At 28.4% G+C, this 21,734-nt stretch overlaps 1 protein-coding gene across 1 annotated transcript in view; it reads right to left on the bottom strand.

The window, feature by feature from the left end:
- Positions 1 to 21,734, bottom strand: part of LOC147816220 (histone deacetylase 9-like) — a 222,705-nt gene that overhangs the window by 163,129 nt on the left and 37,842 nt on the right. Inside the window, exons 13-15 of the mRNA XM_087158396.1 lie at positions 18,959 to 19,037; positions 3,850 to 4,071; positions 3,667 to 3,747 (exon numbers count right to left, since the gene is read on the bottom strand). The gene's annotated coding sequence lies outside the window, so the exon portion shown is untranslated. The remainder of the gene's footprint in view (positions 1 to 3,666; positions 3,748 to 3,849; positions 4,072 to 18,958; positions 19,038 to 21,734) is intronic.

Genomic DNA, 21,734 nt, shown 5'->3' with positions numbered 1-21,734 from the left:
AGACATTCATCGAATAAAATGGTTTTTATTCCATAAAATGTATTATTCAAATCACAGCTTTACAAAACTACGAAAATTTTTAGACAACTAAAAAGAAACATCGTATTTTGTAATAAAGAAAATGGATTAGCAATCTGTTATTAGCGAAAAAAAAAACTTTACGCTACTCGTGTGTAAGTCAAGTTCTTTTTAAGCTAACCACATTTAACTGTCCTTTTTAAATATTTCTTCGTTGTCGCCAAATTATTTTTTTAAAAATAATTTTTCTCGGATTCTACTAAGTAAAAGCAGTTGTAATTTTATATTTTTATTGGAAAAATATGTAGATAAATATGGTTTTTAAAGAACATCTATAACTTATAATTCAAAATTTTTTCATTCACAAACAAATTAAATAATAAAAAAAAATATTAAATACTCATTTAAAATTACTTTTTGCTTGAAATTAACTTTTGGTAAACGGGTTTTATGAGTGGGTGTAATTATTTTTGAATTGCTTAATTAGTTTCAAAGATATGACTAAAAACGCAAAAAGTGAAATTAACATTAAAGTCTCTGAACTTTGGAACGCTCTCCTGACCAAACTATGAGAACCATATTTCCCAGATTGCAGCTACAGCCCATATAATGAAGGTTAAGAACACAAATAAGTAAAAAAAATATGATTATTTAGAGAAAGTGCGTTTTTGTGTCCGATTTCGTTAATTAATAGTTAGCACAAAATAATTAGTATATTTGAGGTCACTTCCCAGGAACCATTCACATGGGCAAACGAATCCGATAATTAAAACGGAGGTTATTCTGGGTGATATTTTTTCTTGGGTACATTACATGTTATAATTTGAAAATCGTTTGCAGGGGGAACAGAAGTAAACTTTAGAAGAGTTAAGAACAATAATTTTAAACTGCTTTAAATTATAATAATCAATTTACAAACTTTTGCAACCAAATGTACTCTTATTAGTATTTTTAACAAACCTTAGAGTTTTAATGAACATTTCTGATAAAAAGATCCAGCACAATTTTCGAAAGATGTTTAAGCAGGAGCATTGTGAAGCACAGCTAGTACGGATTAGAATGTAACTGTAATATGTAATGTATATATAATATTTAATGAGTTTTTTTAGGCTGATTTTAAAGTAAATAGGATCAATTGCAGCAAAAAGAGAAAAAAAAACGCATCACTATATATTGCTAACATTTTTACTATATTTGTGTAATGCACCATTAAGAAATAAAAGTTAATAACTTCAACAAGGAATGAAAAAAAAATTGAGTGGATTAATACACTTATTATTAAAGTTTATTTGCACAGTAAAAATTTCAACTAGCACAATCTTATTAATTTATTTTTATATTGCGGAAAATTGCGGCGACCCCCTGTATTTTGAGGGTCAGAAACTCGACTCCATTAAAAAAGGTATGTTTGTTTTAGAAAAATAACGTTTTTGCGTCTGATTATGAAAATTAAAATATCGTCTACACCAGGGGTGGCGAACCTTTATACACCAACGTGCCATTTTCTCTAAAAAATTGTTTAATGAGGTCATAGACGTGCCATCAAATAATTTTGACTTCGTGATTATTGGGAAAATAATAATACTAAATACTATCGACTCTAAACTCTTTATTTACTATGAAAAATAATACATTTTGCGATGTCTCAGTTATACACGTAATTCAACTTAAAGTAACATCAGTGTGACTTCTGTTGTTGCAGATTAGATGACCAATATCTTATATTAGGTTTTAAGATGTTAGTTTAAGCAGGATTGTTGATTTTTTTTGCTAGTTATTTATTGTTAGCTTATTTTTTACGGTTATTAATTGTTTTTTTAGTATTAATTTTTAATTTTTTTATTAATAATTGTTTATTATTTTGATTGTTTTTTGTGAATTTTAATTTAATTGTTACATATGCTTCATAGCGTAATAAAAATTGTGTAATAACAATTCATAGTGTAACAACAATTGTGATCGGTGGAGTGCCCAAAATATTGTGTCGAGTGCCATAAATGGCACGCGTGCCATTGGTTCGCCATCCCTGGTCTACACAAATAACCACGTTTGAAGTTACCCCTGGGAAACAGTTTGAATCTTAGAACGTGAAAGTCCGATCATTGGGAGAAAAAGTTATTCAAAGTGGTTTGATTTTTCTTTGCGCACTGCACTTCATGTATATAAATTAATAAAAACTTAAACTTTTCACATATTTCTGAAATCCAATTTTTACTTCAATTAAAATTTAAACTTCTGAAGCTTGAAGACATGAAAATATCTTTTAAATATCGCTGTATCCATCATACAACTTGTAGTAGGTAAGAAACTGATTGTTTCTGTCACAGTATCTGTTATAGCATATTATTTAAACAGGTATTACTGGCAGCTGCAGCATTAGACGTTTGGTGCATTATTGTAACATAAATGTTTTTATTTATAGCTTTTAATCAATAGTAATCAATAAATTCAATTTAAACACAATAGAAAATATATTATATGGTAAAAAATTGAAGAAAAAAAATGCCAATAAATGTTTGCTTTTAAATAAAAAACTTTTTTTTAATAAAATTCTTGGAATTTTTTAGAAAAGGTCAACTTTTATTGCTGCCTTGTTAACGACTGTTTACAATGGACGAACATTTTAAAGACACGGATAAAGGTTTACTACCATGGGGACTAACATTTGAAGGCAAAATTCAAATTCGTCATTTCAAGGACAAAAAGTTTTATAGTTTACTCTTGTTATATAAGATCATTTTGCGGATGGGATAACATAAATTTTATTCAAATTAATATACGTTAATAATTTCCTATTCCGGGCTATTTTTTGGAAGTAAGAATAAAGTGTTTTCTAAATGAAAGCACAGTTAAAAATTTTTCAATCCAAAACTTTTTTGAGAAATGGGAAAGCGAATATCTTACATCGGTTAACGATGTCGTGAGCTGGGCTTAAGTTTGGAGGTCAAATTTAAATTTCTGTTTTTATTTCTTTCGTTCAGCTAAAATTAATTTTGAATATTATTATTATATCTTTTAATATATTAATTATTATAGTATTTAAATATTATTATATCTTTTTTGTGGAGAGATAACGATTTATTTATTGTGATATCGATTTTCTAAATTCGATGTTAAATTTAAACTTTTGATTATTTTGTCAAAAAACAGCGAAATCTTGTGTTGGCCAATTTTTTTGGTAATCAAATGAAAGTTACCGATTTCCTGTAATTTTTATTAAAATTTAAAAATTTTAAAAATTGCCAGAAAATTTTTCTGTTTGTAAGTGTCACTGGTAGAATTGTCATAAAAGGTTATGAAAGCAACGCCATTTTATAAATGATTTTTTTTTTCGAATAATTATTTGGATAAAAAAAAGCTTCTTTTAAATTAATGACAATGAAAAAGATTGTGTTTAAGAAAATATGTACCTTGTGTTTTGAAATCTACAATTTTGAGAAGAAGAAAAAAGTCAGCCAAAAGAACAGGTTGCACCGTTAAGAGTTATTTTCATTTTTTTCAACAAAAAAAAAAGAAACTATAAATAGTGCTGTTGCAACTAGAAAAAAAAACTAGAATTGTTTTTGAATCATTATTGAGAAGTGAAACTTGAATTTCGAAACAGGTAATCATAAAATTAAGCATGGAACATGAGAATGAAATTCGTACCTAAATTATGGTTTATCACATTATGCACCTAAATCAACGTCATCGCTCTTCCATATCAGGAAAAAAAGGCTACAACTTGTTCTGTAAAAATTGCAAAGAAAATTATAAGAGAACAAATGTGGTAATCGGCATTTGAAATCACAAAATTTAATAATAATTTATTGAAAAATTAACGACACTTACATTTTAAAAAACGAACTTGTGCACTGTGCGAAACATCACGGAAACAGGCAGAAACGAGACAGCAACTTATAGTTTGTCTATTTAAAGAACTCCCCTTAGGACAAAGACTAAAGCCGTCTACTGCTATTGAGTCGCATTCATTTCAGGTGGCCGGGGTGCAATTGGCCCTTTTTACCCCTTCATCATGAGGTGAGGATAGTTGAGGTGGTATGCGTTCTGGTCCTTGTAAAATAAAAGTAAGTATTATTAAGTGGACACATTACCCGAGTATTTATCATCAGAGATGATGCAGATTGAACAGTTCGGAAAAAAAGATATCACCCTGAATAACTTTCGTTCTAATGATCGGATTTTCACAAACTAAGTGTCAAACTTAATGGTTCCGGGGGATACTTCAAATATGCTAATTAATTAGAGCTAACTATTTATCAAGTAACGAAATCAGACACAAACGTACTTTCTCTGAATAAACATATATATTTTTTACATATTTGGAATCCTGACCCTTGAAATCGGGGGGGGGGTCGACAAAATTACGAAAAAATTGGGTTGCAATAAAGATTTATATGAATGGCGAAAGAATGCCAAATTACCTTGCCATAAGGTGAAACAATTAAAAACATCATCAGAGAAATTAAATGCATGACAAGACTGCGAAACGTGTTTCTCCGTTGCAACGCACCAAGAGGAAAATTTTTGAGGCTGCTTTCTAGGCAAAGAAAACAGATTGTCCTTTTATTTTTTTACTCTCCTTTAAAAATAAAATTTGAATCAATTAATACATTTACGATTTTCCAATATTTTAGAATCTGAACGTTGAACTTCCTATATGACATTTTTTTTAAAGCTGTTTTAACGTCATTTGTGTGAAATTTTTTTACTAAAACCAAATTTACATAAGTTATTATAAATTTATGAAGAGTTGTAGGGCTAATTGCTTTTACACCTCAGTTCGAGTCTCTTAGGTAAAGGAAAGAAAAAAATAAGATCCAGCAAAAAATTGGGAGAACCCGAAAAAGATTTCGATTTTGATGCAGAATCACAAGTTTTTGTAAAATTCACGATATTTCTTTTCGATAAAATTGAAAAACGTAGTAAATGTTACAACATTCCAGTAACAACATTCCTTAGTAAATGTCCTACAATATGCAAAACCACAACATAGAATCTTTAATTTCAAAAACTTGAAAATTTGTGGTCACGAAATGTTGGGTTTCGAAATTTTAGATGTAACATTTGTGAAATAACAAGTAATTTTTAAATTTAGAATTCTTAAAGAAATTAGCTAAGTACTTATATGAGTCCACTCTTGAAACTATTAATCATACATAAACTATCCTACTACCCTACACGGGGGCCCTAGAATTTGCACTTCATAAGATTTGCGAATGATACTAAGTAAACTTGGTTTGCAGTAAAAATAATGGATGTTATTTACGCACTCATTTCATTAGTTTATTAAAAAGAATAATTTATAAAATTAAAAGAAAGGAAAATGAAGGTTTAAAATACCCCTAATTAAACAAGAGAACAATTGTTTTTACAATACTTTTTTAACTTTGACATTCCTCTCATGAGATAATTTCTTTTCTCCTTTTTTTATTATTAGTTAAAGCCAGCTTACGCATTCTTGTATTAATTTTTGCATTTTATATTTGAAAATTCAAAGTCGAATGGCGTGCACCCCTAGTCCAAAGAATAAAAGTAAAATAGTTGTAAGGTCGATTACATTATATCGACATTATTTCGAAAAAAATTAACTACTCTGGTTCAATGAAACAGTTATCAATGAATCATTAATATTCTTGTTTCCTTATTACGAAATACTAGATCACAATTTGTATTCATAATTTCTTCAAAACATGTGTTAAAACTATTATGATAGGTTATTTAAGTAGAAAAAAGAACAATTTTTGAGATGCTGATTCTAAAAATAGAACGATTTTTGAATCGATGACAATGACAAATAAGACATATCGAACTTTTTCCTGATATGCAATATTTTTTTGAATTGTGTTAAAGTTGAAAAATAATATTTACAATTTTTTAAGCAAATTTCTTCAACATTATACTTTTTAAAAGAGCAACTTTCTTAAAGTTAAATGAGAGGAATAACTTTGAACGTCAAAATAAAATTGTATGTCCGTAATTTTTTGCTCATTTAAAAAACGAAACAAAATGTTATGTTTTTTGCTGGGCACCCATAGGCATTTGCTTTTCATTACTCAAATATATAAGAAACCATAAAAAAGACGATCTTCATTTTTTATCTTCATTTTTCGAAAACAAAAGTATGCTTAGTAAATAGTCTGAATCGAATAAATTTGATTTGCAGAATATTTTTAATTTCTTGTTAAGATTTAATTTTCAGCTAGCTAACAATTATTCTAAGTCTTCTTTTAATAAAAATTTGACAATAATTTAAAAAGGATTTTTACTTTGAAGGAAAACCAAATTTAAAGTACTAATATAATTGACTAGTATATTAATGAAGAATATTTGAAGAATAAGATTTTGAGAAATGTAAAAACTTAATTAAATAGTTGGTAAAATAATTCTGTGAATCACGAGCAGATGGGTAGTTAACAAATTATAATTTTAAGATGCTTAAAAACGATGATTACGTATTCGTATCAATAATTGTAAAATATATAATGTAGAAATTGATAAACATATTATTCCAAATCTATGTATACGTTGTTATTGAAGGAACAAGCTAAAAAATAAAATTAAAAAGAACTGATGCATAATCGCATTCTACCAGGAACATGCTTTTATAAAAATACTTTTCGTTGAATAAAATATTTTGACTCAATAAAATGTTTTATTCAAAGCTCTTTATTAAATTACGAATAGATTTTTAGACGACAAAAAAAGAAATATTGTATTTTATAATTTAAAAAAAAATGATTAGCAATCTGTTATTAGCAAAAATATATATGTATGAAATTTTACTCTACGCTCATTTAAGTCTACTTCATCGTAAGTTAACCACATTTAAATATTAATCGCTCGATTTAAATATTTTTTCTTTTCTTGCCAAATTATATTTTTTAAAATGATTAATTTTAATTTTTCTCTGCTTCTATCAAATAATAACTGTGGAAACTTTGAATTTTGCAACAAAAAATTCCTAGATTAATATTTTATCGTATAAGAAATTTATACCTCACAATTCAAATTTTTTTCATCCACAATTAAATTAAATAAAAAATAATAAATTATTTAAAAATATTTTTTGCATGAAATTATCTTTGGGTAAATGGGTTTTATAAGTAGGTGCAATTTTTTTTCGAATTGCTGAATGAGTTTTAAAAATATGACTAAAAACGCAAAAAGTGAAATTATTAAGGTGTTCAAACTTTGCTCTCCTGACCTAACTACGGGGACCATTTTTCCCGGATTGCGACTAACCCCTATATTTTGAAGGTTAAGAATCCAAATATATTTAAAAAAAAAAAACATGTTTATTCAGAGAAAATACGTTTTTGTGTCCGATTTCGTAACTTAATAGTTAGCACTAAATAATTTCCATATTTGAGATCACCCCCATGAATCATTATGGTTGACGCTAAGTTTGTAGAAATCCGATCATTAGAACGAAAGTTATTCAACGTGATATATTTTTTTTTTGCAGACTGTACAGTCCGCAAAAAAAAAAACGAATCACCCTTAATAACTTTCGTTCTAATGATCGGATTTTCACGAACTAAGTGTCAATCTTAATGGTTCCTGGGGGTGACCTCAAATATGCTAATTAATTAGTGCTAACTATTAATTAAGTTACGAAATCAGACACAAAAACGTACTTTCTCTGAATAAACATATAATTTTTTTTACATATTTGGAATCTAGACCCTTGAATTAGTAGGGGTAGACAAAATTTTAAAAAAATTGGGTGGTAAATTGAGCCGCAATAAATGTTTATATATTTGGCGATAGTCCAGAAAACCGCCAAAAAAAATCGCCTGCGCAAATAAATATTTTAAGATAACCCATTGACTAATTCAAAAGAAGAGTGCTTAATTTTACTAGGTTGCTACGCAACCAAACTCTGATAGTAAAAAAATTGAAATAATATTCAGTGATTGCTCGGAGGGGCTTAATTTATTGTTAATAGAAAATATCTCGAAGTTTCCAGGCCATAAACAATTTTTTTAGGGGATTTCTGTCCAAAAAGCAAAAAAAATATTATTTTAATCTCCTTTGAAAAGTAAATTTGAATCGATTTATAAATTATTTATGATAGTTTTTAGAATTTAAATACATGAACTTTTTATCTGATATTGTTTAGATTACACTGTTTTTACTATATTTATTCGAGGATTTTATACTAAAATAAAATGAGCATAACTTATTATAGCTATATACAAAATTTTAGGGATAATCATTTTTACAGTTTTAATCGAGTCTTCTAGGCAAGAAAATTTGAAGAAAAAAAAAGTGCTTGAAAAATAAAATGTAGATTGTATAATAATTCTAATGCACATTCACAAGGCTTTCTATAATTTACGATATTTCTTTTTTCTATAACTCAAGGAATTGCTGAATGTTTAGTGGCATTTTAAAAAGATTGAAATATGTTATGTTTAAGAATAAGATATTGAAATAATATGTTGCAAATTGTAGGATTCATTGCTTAAAAAATCGCTTCATTCTACTAGATATTTAGGTTACATCGTTTCCTTTGGATAAAGATGATTAGCAAATAGCATCCTCATGTTTCGATACATTCTGAAACATATACGTTCGCAAATTCACCATAAAATGTCGCACAGCATATTCTTCAATTACGATAAGCTACATTTACCAACAAATACTGCTACTATGGTTATTTTTGCTTTCTTATATATATCTGATGATCTCTTTTTAAACAGAGCTCGTAAGATCCTTAAGATACTGAAATGGGGGCACAAAAACTTAAGAGATAAAATATTTAATTTCATTAACTCAAAATATCTGGTGTCAAAATGTTAATTTTTAAGTTAAATATAACTTTTACAATATTGATGTTCTTACATTTTTAAAGACCATATGAGTCCTGATAAAATATTAAAATGCATATGTTTACTTTAACTAGTGTAAAATCCTTATCAAAATAATGATCAAGACCCAAATGTAAAACAGTATAATTGACGATAAAAACTCAACTGGCTTCAAAACATATGAAGAGGGAAGTAAAAGTCGAGATGTTTCGAGTTTTCAAATATAATCGCCCATTCTCAAGACTTGTCAGGCTTGGATAACTTGTGACTTTTATTATTGGACGCTCAAAACATGTCTATTTTTATTATCATCTATTATTTTTTTAAATCAATGAAGTTTTTATATTTTCGATTCAGTTTCTTGGGATTATCCATTTAGTTACACAACATATTAAATTATTTCACTCGATATTAAAATAAGTTTTACAGATGTTATAGGCACAGGTTCTTAGACTGAAAAAATAATAATTCACTACTTTGTAAAAAAATTAATGCAGTAAAAAAAATTATTTTTTTTTTTGCTGCAAGCCTTAACATTTTAGTTTAGGGTCATAAAAAAATTCCGTTTACAATTGAAATTTCAAAAGTCAAATGTGAAAATGGAATGTCCCCTAGTACCAGGTATCGAAATTAAATAGTAACAAGGACAACTTTTTTAAACAAGTTAGCGTTTCCGTCCTACTCGAAGTTGTTTGAAAAGGTATTTTTTATATATCGATTCCAAAGTTTATTCTACATATATTTCAGGGTATACTTTCGGAGTATTTCGATCGAGTTTATTTTTACACCCTTATTTGCTTAAAATTATTAAATAATTTACTTAAAATAAATTATTCAAGCTACATGCTTTAATGCATTTATAGTATAATAATAAACGGAGCTTCCGACGCATATCCTTAACCTTAATACCGCTATTATTAAATAAATGGAATAAGCTTAGATAAATGATAAAAGTTAATTTTTCCCTCGCGTAATTTTCAAGGAATAATATGTTTCGATCAAACAGATTTCATTCTGGAAATAGCGAAATTATTGAGTAGGTCCCTTGGAACAGTATCATTCTTATCCTCTTTTGACGAAATATAGGAAAAATTAGTTTTCACAGTTTCTGTAAAAAGTATGTTAGCCTACTTGCCACGTTTTTTTTTTAAATTTTTTTTTATTAAAATAAGGTCGGAAATTGTGTATTGTGTGCACAGCTTCGGAATCCTTACAAATTTCAATTTTTAGTATTTCCTGATTAACAAAATAAGGCATTTTCCTGATAACAAATTATACTACAATTATATCTTGGATATCATGCTAAAGTGAAAAATTAAACTAAATAGTTTAGTATATTATCAGAAAAAAAAATCTACTTGGTATCATAAAGAGTAAAAGATATAATGAAATAATTAGTGAATGACACGTGGTCGGATAATCAAAAAATTAATTTCACAACTAAGATAGTAGGACGACATTTAAGATACTGAGATATTTTAAGACACTAAAAAAATTGGCTACGTATTCCACAGCTTTTTATGTTCGGTATCTTTATCCTCTTTGTAGTGACTTATAAAACATCAACACTATTTTAGATAATCTAAATTGAAGTCACAAGAAACAAAAAAAAAGACAATCAATAATTTATATTCTTTTTTCAAAAAAATAGTATGCTAAGTGAATAATCAGCTGTTTTGCATTAAATAATTTTAAACAGCTGAATGTTTTTAATTTCTTAACAAGGTTTTATTCTTAGCTAGCAGACAATAATTCTTTAAAAAAAACTTGACTATAATTTGAAAAGGAAACCTAAATTAAGGAAAATCTAAATTAAAGTTCAAAAAAAATTATTAGTATATTAATGAAGAAATAATAAACGTAAAATGGAAAAGAATAAGAATTTTAAAATGTTAAAATTTTATTAAATAGTTGGTAAAATAGTTCTGCGATACACTTCCGGAAATTTCTTTTAAGATTAGGATGATATAGGGTAAACCAACAAATGAAGGAGCATTTCATAGATATTTCTTAGAAATAAGATTTTAAACGTTTTAATTTAGATTGATTGGTAAGAGTAGCTTACTACCTAACAATAGGAAGTCCTTTAACAATGCATTTAGTTATCTGGTCTTTGAGTCTTCTCTGGAAAAAGTTTTGAATTTGTTAGTATCTGTTCAACGCCTTGTTTCTTTGACAAAATTATAAGGTCAGTGTTTGTTGCTATCCGTTTAAACTACAATTAATTGCATATAATATTGCTTTTTCTTTTCATTGTGAAAAAAAGAATTCAAAATATGGTCATTGAAGTTACGTTTTATTTATTTTAAGCATCATAACATAAGCAAGTACTGAGATTAGGGGGTGTTTATTAACTGGATTACAGAACGATGAAAAACCAATGTATAAACAAGTGTTCCTTTACTGGGATTTTTTAAAGTTAATGAAAATAAAAGAAAAATTTTAATTTTCTTGCACCTTTTGTCATATTATAAATCAAAATTATGTTAAAAGTAAAAAAAAAACAACTTCTAACCGGTGAAGGAACAGGCATGTTCCTTCACTGAGAATAGATTTCCCAGTGAATGAATAGTATGTGTGAAATATGATTTTACTTGGATAATTAGTAGTTCAGCGACATAGAGGACTCCTAAAATTCAGTTAAATGTTGTATGAATAGTTCCTATAACTATTTCATTTAAATATGCAAATTTAATTGCTAAATTTATTTAAAGAATTATAATAATAATTAATTTATTATTTATCTTTATAAATGTAGTGATTAGTTATTACATCATACCTTAGACTCCTTAATAAACTATGTTTATTAACTAAATATAACAACTAAATATAATAATAAAAGCTTGAATGGAATCTTTGCAGGATTTTGTGCCAATAATTAGCTAAATTATTATCCTATTGCTGTTTTTAATGTCCTAAGGGGAACTGGTAGGAAAAATCCATTTAAAGACAATTATCTAGGTGAAAAATGGGTGAAATTTTTTTAAGGTGACATCCACCGATAACTCAGTGCAATGCGAAGATAATTTCAAAAGGCAAATCTTCCCTTAGAGAATAATATTCGAAATACTGGTTTTAAGAAACTTCAGAGAATCTTTAGGAGGGAAGTAGCCCTGGCATCCTTTTATAAAGTGATTGCATTTACAATGCGAATGAAACAAGAGTTGAATACTGCCCTTAAACGGGAAAAATCTGCGGCCTTAAAAATTATAAGGATTTATATTCTAAAGTACCTAGGAAAGAAAAAGTACCTCCATTGGTAGTTTTTCCTTACAGAAGAATTCGTAGAGATATTACAGAATCAATCCCTGCTACATATTTCATTGGAAAAAGCTATTCATGAAATGAAACGATGACCGCAGCAACATTTTACAAATATATTGCAAATGTTTCTACCCATGGCTAATTAAAAATGCAAACAAATTCCTAATTTTGCTTCTTCTGGATAGGTGTAAATCTCATATCAATTTGAAACGGAGCAAGTTTTGTTCCTCAAAACAAATTTTCTGGTTTAGTTTTCTACGTAATCCTTGGAAATCTCGTTAGATCTTGAAAACAAAAGAATTGTAAAACAATATGTCTAGATAATTTTACATCCATTTTTAAATAAGATTTGAGGCATCAACTGATGAAGTTAAAATGCTTTTATGAAATGCGATATTTTTTCATTCGATGTAGAAAACGTTGACTGTAACAAATGCATGCAAAACAGACACCAAGAGTTCATGAGCAAGACAACTTATCAACAAAACACATGCTTCGAGAGTAACGATGCGCTATTTCTTCAGAAGCTTGAGAAGGAAATCTCACAAGTTATGTTGCAAATTTTTAAAGGAACATTGACAGAAAAGTTTAATCTCTCAAATATCCAATAGCCTGCGCTTTTCTCAATATTGAAGAATTTATTTCAAAAAGAACAATTGTATAATCAAATTTTGGCTCTGAAGCTGAGACAACTAACATTAATAATGAAAGTATCTTGAAAACCGATTTTGAGATAAGTCCTCTTGAGACATTGTTAGTTGCAAAAACGATTGGTTTCATAAGTAACTACTAGATATAAGTCAATGAGAGATGGGTTTTACTCAAACTTCTAAACTCCTTTTTCTCATTTATTATCCAGTGAGGAATTCTGGAAATGGAATTCGAAAATCAAAAGAAATTTCGAAGACACATTGGCCAAAAATTTGGAAAAAAGAGGAAGGTTAAATCAAAAGAAAAAGAAATAAATTACTCATGACGAAGAGAAAAAAAATACTTAAAAAAATTTAAAAAAAAGCTTAAAAATATGAGGAAAAGATTAAACAAAAAAATGATCGAATTATAATAATAAAAAAAACATCATCAGATTACACAATGATAAACATTCATAATTTAGAACGGACTATTAAACTGTGAGAAAAAAATGAAAAACATTTTTTAAAATTATGTATTCAAACATATTTTACTTTCTATTCCATGACTGAAAAAAAAGTAAAATTTTCCACATTAACTATGGTTATATGTCGTAATTCCAAGAAAAATCTTGTTTTTAGACATTTGTGTGGCCTATGGATTCCTAACGAGCATCAAACATTATCAAAATTAAGTGTTCATTCTCTGGAAAATTTAGTGTTTATTCACTGGTAAGAACTGTTCCTTCACTTGGTTATCTTACTACTTATTATTTAAACCACCAAAAGCTTAAAACAATATTATGTAAGTTATCTAATTTTTTTTACATAATTTGCATTTAATAACAAACATGTCGAAACCATCATTTAGCTAAAATTACAAATTTTGAAATTTTTATGAATTTTTTTTAAAGGCAAGCTAAGCTTAAGTGTTCCTTCATTGTTTAGTTTACCCTATAAGATGTAGAGAAATTTGCGATGTTGTGAGAGATGTTTGAAAATGTTGACTACGTATTTTTATTAATATTTATAAAATATATATTCAAGAAATTGATAAATATATTATTCCAAATCTATGCATACGTATGTATATTATTGAAATTGTATCAGTTATTGAAAAACAAAATAAAAAAAATAAAAAATAATCACATTAAATAAGCACAATCTGGTGTATTCTATCAGAAGCACGCTTTTTTAAAACTATACATTTGTTGAATAAAGTGTTTTTTATTCAAAATTCTTTACTAAATTGCAAATAAATTATTAAATGACTAAAAAAGAAACATCGTATTTTATAGTGTGAAAGAAATAAAAAGATTAGCAAACGATTATTAGCGAAAAAAATATGAATGAAATTTTACGCTACGCGCGCGAAGTCAAGTTCCTCCCAAGTTTATCACATTTTAATATTAATCGCCCCAATTAGTTATTTCTTTATTGTCGCCAAATTAATTTTTTAAAAATAATTAATTTTAATTTTTCTCAGCTTCTAATAAATAAAAACAGTTGAAACTTCAGATTTTCCAATTGAAAAATATGTTGATTAAAATGGTATAAAAAAATTCATACCTTATAATTCAACTTTTTTTCATCCTCACTTTAATTAAATAATAAAAAATAATAAATAATTATTAAAAATTATTTTTTGCATGAAATTATCTTTGGGCAAATGAGTTTTATGAGTGGGTGCAATTTTTTTTGAATTGCTTCATTAGTTTTGAAAATATGACTGAAAACGCAAAAAGCGAAATTAACATTAAGGGGTACGAACTTTGAATCGCTCTCCTGACCAAACTATGGGGACCACAATTCCCAGATTGCGGCTACCCCCTATATTTTGAAGATAAGAAATCCAAATATGTAAAAAAAAATGCATGTTTATTCAGAGAAAGTACGTTTTTGTGTCTGATTTCGTAACTTAATTAATAGTTAGCATTAATTAATTAACATATTTGAGGTCACCCCCAGGAACCATTAAGATTGACACTTAGTTCGTGAAAATCCGATCATTAGAACGAAAGTTATTAAGGGTGATTCGTTTTTTTTTTTTGCGGACTGTACATACATAAGTATAAATACATAAATAATAATAAATATGAATACAAAATACAAGTATAAATATGTAATTATATAGATTTTGATTATCTTTATATATAGATTTTGATTATATATCTATATAATTATACTTCTATACTTCCATATATCTATATAATTATACTTCTATGCTTCCATATATCTATATAATTATACTTCTATAGTTCCATATATCTATATAATTATACTTCCTGTACCAAGTTTGTCAGTATAACAAAGCAACAAAAAACATGTCTCTACTATACATCACATCACATAACGCTTATTCATCATTCCAATAGATATCACCCAGTTATACCCCAGTTAATAGTGCAATAACCAAAAAATGGCAGGAAACCAAAAAATAGTAGAGTAATGGAAGCCAGAAAATAGTAGACATAGTTCATCACACGAGGGTGCTTTTTTTCTCCCCTGATTCCCCTTCTCTCTTCAAACCTGTCTTAAATATTGATCCAACACACCTAACTGAAATAGTTAAACCTCGTCACCACCTTTGCTCCAGACAAATGGCGAGGGAAGTTTTTTCCATAGACAGGCTGTATAAGAGATAGGTTAAATTTTTAATATGTTTTGGAAAAGGTGGTCTGTTGATCAATTAATTCTTCATTTTTAGACTGATCGTTAAAAATAAATCATTTAACGTAAGTATTGCTTTTCAGTTTATCTTTTCCTCACGCTGCATGCATGTGATTAGTTATTAAAGATGGGTATGTAAAAACAAGCTGACATACATTGTGGATTTTCTTTCGCTGTTATATATCGCTCTAGTTATCACACTTGGCGACGCTTCATCACAATATCTTTTTCTTCTTCTGGGTTGGAAACTTTAAGGTTTCTCAGTGTTTATTGGTATTTTAATTTTTAAATATTCAAGCGCTGTTTGAATAAAAAACATATTAAAAATAAAACTAGTATAGCATTTTAATTAAGAGTATGAATTGATAAATCGCGATAAATTGATAATAAAAAAATTAGAAATCGGTTTAGTTACAATTGGAAGAGCAATAAACTACAGCCATTTCAGAATTTTTCTTGTTGCTATGGTATCAATATTTATGTTATGCCCCTTTTATATTTTCCCAGCACAAAAGACATAAAACTATGCCAAAGAACAGCAAATTTTTGATGCACTGATATTAAGCTATTTAAAGATAAAAATATTATTTATTTTTGGTTTGTTTGACAAATTTTCTCTTAAGAATAATTTTTTGAAGAAACTAACATTTTCTCAAACAATTAACGATTTATTCGGTAAGAAATAACATGAATCACTTATGAAGTATTGATATCATAATTTTTAATATCTAATTACTTCACAAAATAAATATTTTGTTTGACATTGTATTTGTGTATGAAAGATAATTTAAACGGTTTAGAATAGTTTTGAAAGCAAAGGAAAAGAACATGCACTCGAAATGAAATTGTGCAATTTCGATAAATTAATCACTCCATGTTAAATCGACGAGAAAAAGTTTTTTTTCCGTTTCGTTAGGGTAAATCTCGACCCATCAGAGAATGTCGTAACTCTCGAACGAAGTTAAATGGAAGTAAATTCTACACAAAACTAAAAACTTTTGAATTATCAATACTGCACAATTTTAAAAGAATTACATTTAATTATTATTATTTTTAATATCACCATCATGAAGCCGCATGGAGCAGCTGCAAACTTTCCCTAACCTTTCATGGCTCTGCATACTAAAAGTTACCATTTCTAGTTCCATGGTATACTATTTAAATTAGGAAAGAAATTCATTTCTAAATAGAATAAGTCCCCAAAGAAACTATAATTTCAAATAAAAGTTTCTTTTTGTTTTAATCGAATAAATATCTTATTTAATAAAGATGAGGGGGACTATCTGATCAATTTTTTTTCAATGTGATTTTTATTAGTTATTATTATTATTTGTTTCCTTTTTTTGCATCGCACATTATTTTTTTATATTATAAAACCGAAACTTAGGAAGGCGATGACAATGAAATAGAAGAATCACCTTGCTCGCAACTGTCGGAGAAAGAGTGAAGCGCTATTGTTAATTGGCGAAATTTGATTGTCGTTAAGAGTGCTAAAGAATGTATGATTTATATATCCGTAGTTGAACAGCCGACCTAATTTTGGGTTTATGATTACTAATGTTCAACTCAGTAGCCTTGTAAAATTGAACCAATCCAGAAGACAAGAAAACCCCTCCATGAGTACCCTCAGAGGTATTAATTTGCTATGGGAACATGGAGGACAGATTTAACGGGCATCAGTCACTATTATATCGGTCGGCGGGGATCGAACCTCCTGAATAAAGGCCTTACCAACCAGACTATCTTGGCCCTATAATGTCTGATTTAGAAAAGTCCGTAGCTGCTGACACCATAATGCATGGCGTTTTCATCAATGTACAACGGTCTCACCTGCGTTAATGTTGTTGACCGCAAATTAGAGCAGTTCTTGTGAGGATGTCTAATTTCATTTTGTTGAATAAAAATTTTTTCATTCCATCTTTCATTTCGTGTTACAGCATGTTTCGTGCTCTTAGTGATTCACGACCATGGATAGGATGATTTGGGCTCATACAATTGGGATCTATCACCCTCACTGGCCCACGATGCACTAAAAGATTCTATGTAAAATACTAATCATCAGGTGATAAACAATTTTATTGTGCGACTGAAACCAGTTTGCACTTGCTCGTGTATCAATGGGTTAAATGAGACGATATCAATTTTACGAAATTAGAAGATATATTAGATAAATATATAATTTTATATCAGGTATTATATTACAATAAACAGACGAAATTATTATACGCACTGTAGTTTTTTAATAATGAGTTTATAGGCAATACTTTTGTTTTTAAACATGTTTATTCAGGATATATACATCCTAATTGTATTTATTTTTAACGTATTGTATTACCAATTGATATATGAACGTAAACAAGTGCAAACCGGTTACATTGGTGTAAAAACAAGAGAGCTAAATACCTGATAATTATAATTTTACATTATAGTACATACATAGAACCTAATAATTTGGCTGCGTTCATAATATAAACAGTCTATTCGCACAGACTCCGTGGAAATCCATACGGATTTTTTGATCGCTTTTTGGTCATTTCAATGAGGTTTATGAAATACCATTTTGAATGTTATGATACGCGAATTTTCAATTTGATTAATCTATTTTTTATACGCTACAGTTACATTTCAAAACCACATCATAATTCCGTACTTATTTTCGGCCATTTCCAAAAATAGGTTTAAGGTCAAAATATCGCATTCAAGTAATCACTTTTTTTAAAATTCACAACGTACTTATTCCATCGTTTTCTACATTTTTCAATTTCCTTTTACAGACGTTTCCAATTTCCTAAGCAGCGATTTGGCCATTTCTTCAAAATTTAGTTTCAATTCCGATGTTCCGATAGGATATTATTACGAGAAGCAAATTTAGAATTTGAGTAATCACATTTTGAAGAGTGAAAATCAACTTTCGAACTTGGAACTACATTGTTTCAATATATTTTTTTCTAAACATGTTCTTTGAAACTCCACTATTTTCAACATATTGCAGTACTACTTAGAATTTCGAATTATAAAGTAATCACATATTAACAGTCATAATTAGAGATTATTCAATCATGAATCACTTTCTAATGAATTCCTCATAGTTTTTCACGTTCCCATATTTTTAATTCGAGATTACGTAGGACACCTGAATTTCGAATTATAGAATGAGCACATTTTGACGCCTTACGACATTCACTAATAAATCAACGCTGCTAACTGATAATTTTTTAGCTCATTTTCTACGTTTTCTTTTTTAAATGTAAGATTCTGAAATATGATATTATTACGTCACGTGATTAAGAAATTGAATTATCACTTTTTGATATTTCTCTCGACCCTTTTAATACAAATTCATATCTGTTTCCGAGCATTATTAATTTATTCATTGCTTTTCATGAATCACTGCGGCATGATTTTTCGAAATCTGATATTTTGATACAAATTTGATAATTAGATACAGCGCAACTTACTAGTTTGACAACAATAAGTTTTTAAATTAATCTTTGTACAAAGTTGCCATTTTTCTGAAAATTGTCAATTTTTAGCTATTTATTGTAAAAATAGTAGTCTTACCTCGAACTTAGTAGCAAACAATCGAATTTTAGTTGCTATTGGTGGCTTTCTCTTCTCTCGTAAAAATAAAGGCCGCAACCTAAAATTGCAAAGAAAACAATGAGAAATCAAACATTATAATAAGTATTTCAAAGCACACAAGTTCGAAAATTCAGAACAGGGGGAAAGAGAAGGAACTCAGAAGAGATGGATAAATTTTCTTTATATTTAGATTCGAGCTTTTTTTTTAATTTTTGTCTGATATACAAAACATTTGGTGGGGGTTAACGATTTTCTATTAAACTCTTGAAGTTTGCAGGGAAAATTCTAATTCATAGATTTTGTTACACATATGCTAAAATAATTTCCATATTTTTTAGCAGATGGAATAAATATTAAAAAACCAAGGGTTATTATTTAGAGGAAAAATTCAATCGTGTTTTCTAGGTAAAAAATAAGCTAAACTCTTTTTGGTCATTTTTTTTTGGTGGAAAGGTTAACGATTTTTTGTTTTGTTTCGGGTGAAAAAAAATTCAGACTTTTTTTTTTTACTTAATTTGGTTGTAACTTAGTTTTCGGGGGTGCTCCAAAGCATAATAAAAATGTTTATACTTTAAGATTTGGAGGTCAAATTCGACCTTGCTTATAGGTTAAAAAGTAGCTAAATTTTGATTTAACCATAACTTAATTTAGTGGGTGGGCTAACGATTTCCAAATATGGGATAACGATGGCTGAATTAAAACTTCTGGAAGCTTGATAAAATTTTAGTAAGTTTGTTTCTTTGCAAAATTAACGACTTCCTTAATCAGGAGCACAATACAGTTTTAGCATTTGGAATTTTTAAAAAAAAATGCTTAGATTTATCAAGTGTTTATAAAATCTGCTTTTGTCAGAATTTTTTTTCTGCAGGATATCTACCGTGGGCTTATGCTGTCTTAACATTGACCAAAATGTAAAGGCAATATTAAAATTTTCATTTTTTTAACAAATAGTTGGGTACTTGCACTTCAGGAAGAAGATCGTAGATACCCACTCATGTGATCTATGACGCCAGTGCCAGCTGATCATTTATAAGGAAAATAGAGTGTTAAAATCGAGCTAATTTTCTCCACATAAGTTAGAATGATAGTTCATTAAATACCGTGCACATCGAATTCGTTGAAATGTAATTCTTTCTCCTCTTTCACTTAATTTAGAATATTTATTTGTGTATTTTATGGTAACCAGGATATAATTTTGTTTTGTGTATCTGACAATGCATAATTAGTTTGTTCTATATGTTCCTCTGCTGAGTAAGAAATATATACGGAGAATTAAAATCTTTGCGTGAGAATATAGAATGTGTCACTTCAGATGCTTGAAGAGCTTGGCTTACTCGAAATAGAATGGAAAGAGAACAGTTGCAAACAAATACCAAGTTTGGTCAACAACCAAATTAGAATACCCATATTACGTCACTTGCAGGTATCCCTTTTAGATAAAATTACTTCAGTCATAACTTCTCGTTTAAATAGCTAACGGAAAGTTTTGGTGATCGAGCGCGAGCTCACGATTTGGTACAATAGGCTAATGTTTTCGAACAAAACTTCTGAGTTTTTTTGTGTGGCTAAAAACCAGTTTTTGTCGTTCGTCGTATTATTATTATTTTTCATGAAGTATTGACTAAGCAATTACTTTTTATAAGGGTAAAAACAAGATTCTCAATAAACTAATATTTCAAAACAAAATATGTACATTTAGTTTAAAAGTTAGCTCTAATCAGCGAAAGGATGTAAAAAAAAAAAATCAAAAAGTTTAAAAGATGTAAAAAGTTTAGTGAGCAAACTTGGGATTCCGGAAGTTAGTCCATATTAGCTAGGACTACGAGGTGAAATTTTGAATTTGATTTCAGAGTGGGAGATTTTTTAAGAATTAACTGAAAAAGCAGTTTTGACCTTAATTTTTATTCAGGTTGAAGGTTTTTTTCCTAACAATTTTATACAACAGGCCAACGCTTTGGGGTAAAACTAAAACTTGCGGCTTCTATGTCAAAAATCAGTTTACACTTGCTTTGGCTATAGTAAACTGACTGGAAAAAAAATCTCAAAACCAAGAAGGAGAAAAACTAAATTTAGTGGGCTTGTTTGTACAACTAAAAGATTATGTCCATTCAGATTTCACGCTTAGCGCATAAGTTTGGTACTACTAGCGCCACTGTAAACATGCAAATCAGGGTTGCTTTAAATACATGTTCAACAGTTCGTAAACATCATTTTTCGTAAGCTTTTGACATCGTGAGTTGACTCGTGACTTGACATGCTTTTGACATCGTGATAGGAATAATGCCTTTAAGAAGACCTTATCTTAACCCAGCCCCGTGATCTTAATACAGCCCTCACGATCAGAACTCAAAAAGGAAGGTGATCTTAATACAGCTCTCTCGGCTTCTCACAAAACAGCAATGAATCAACTAGTGGGATTTGTTCATCGAATTATTTAGCTGATATAATTCTGGTAGTAGACGCACTATAATGAACTTTCATTTTTAATTTTGGAACTGCTTTTTTTTGTGGTTCTTTTTATTTTGTTTTTCTGCTGAACACTTCATAAATAGTTTATGCCAAATTTAAAACACATTATGTATAAATTGTAAATAAATGTAAATTGTATTTATTAAATGCCTTCATTCATAAAGCTATTCATTTCACTTCAATCCAAAGTCTAATTTTCAACGACGAGAAATCTGATTGACGTTTTTTTAAAGTTGTTTCGCAGACGTCTTTTAAGATTCACCTCGTGTTTTACCCATATTACGTC

This window comes from Parasteatoda tepidariorum, chromosome 2, assembly GCF_982258835.1.
Source record: "Parasteatoda tepidariorum strain Cologne lab strain chromosome 2, Ptep-v5.0, whole genome shotgun sequence".
Classification (NCBI taxonomy): Eukaryota; Metazoa; Arthropoda; class Arachnida; order Araneae; family Theridiidae; genus Parasteatoda; species Parasteatoda tepidariorum.
The sequence above is the reverse complement of the archived record's forward strand: the minus strand, read 5'-3'. Positions and strand labels throughout refer to the sequence as shown.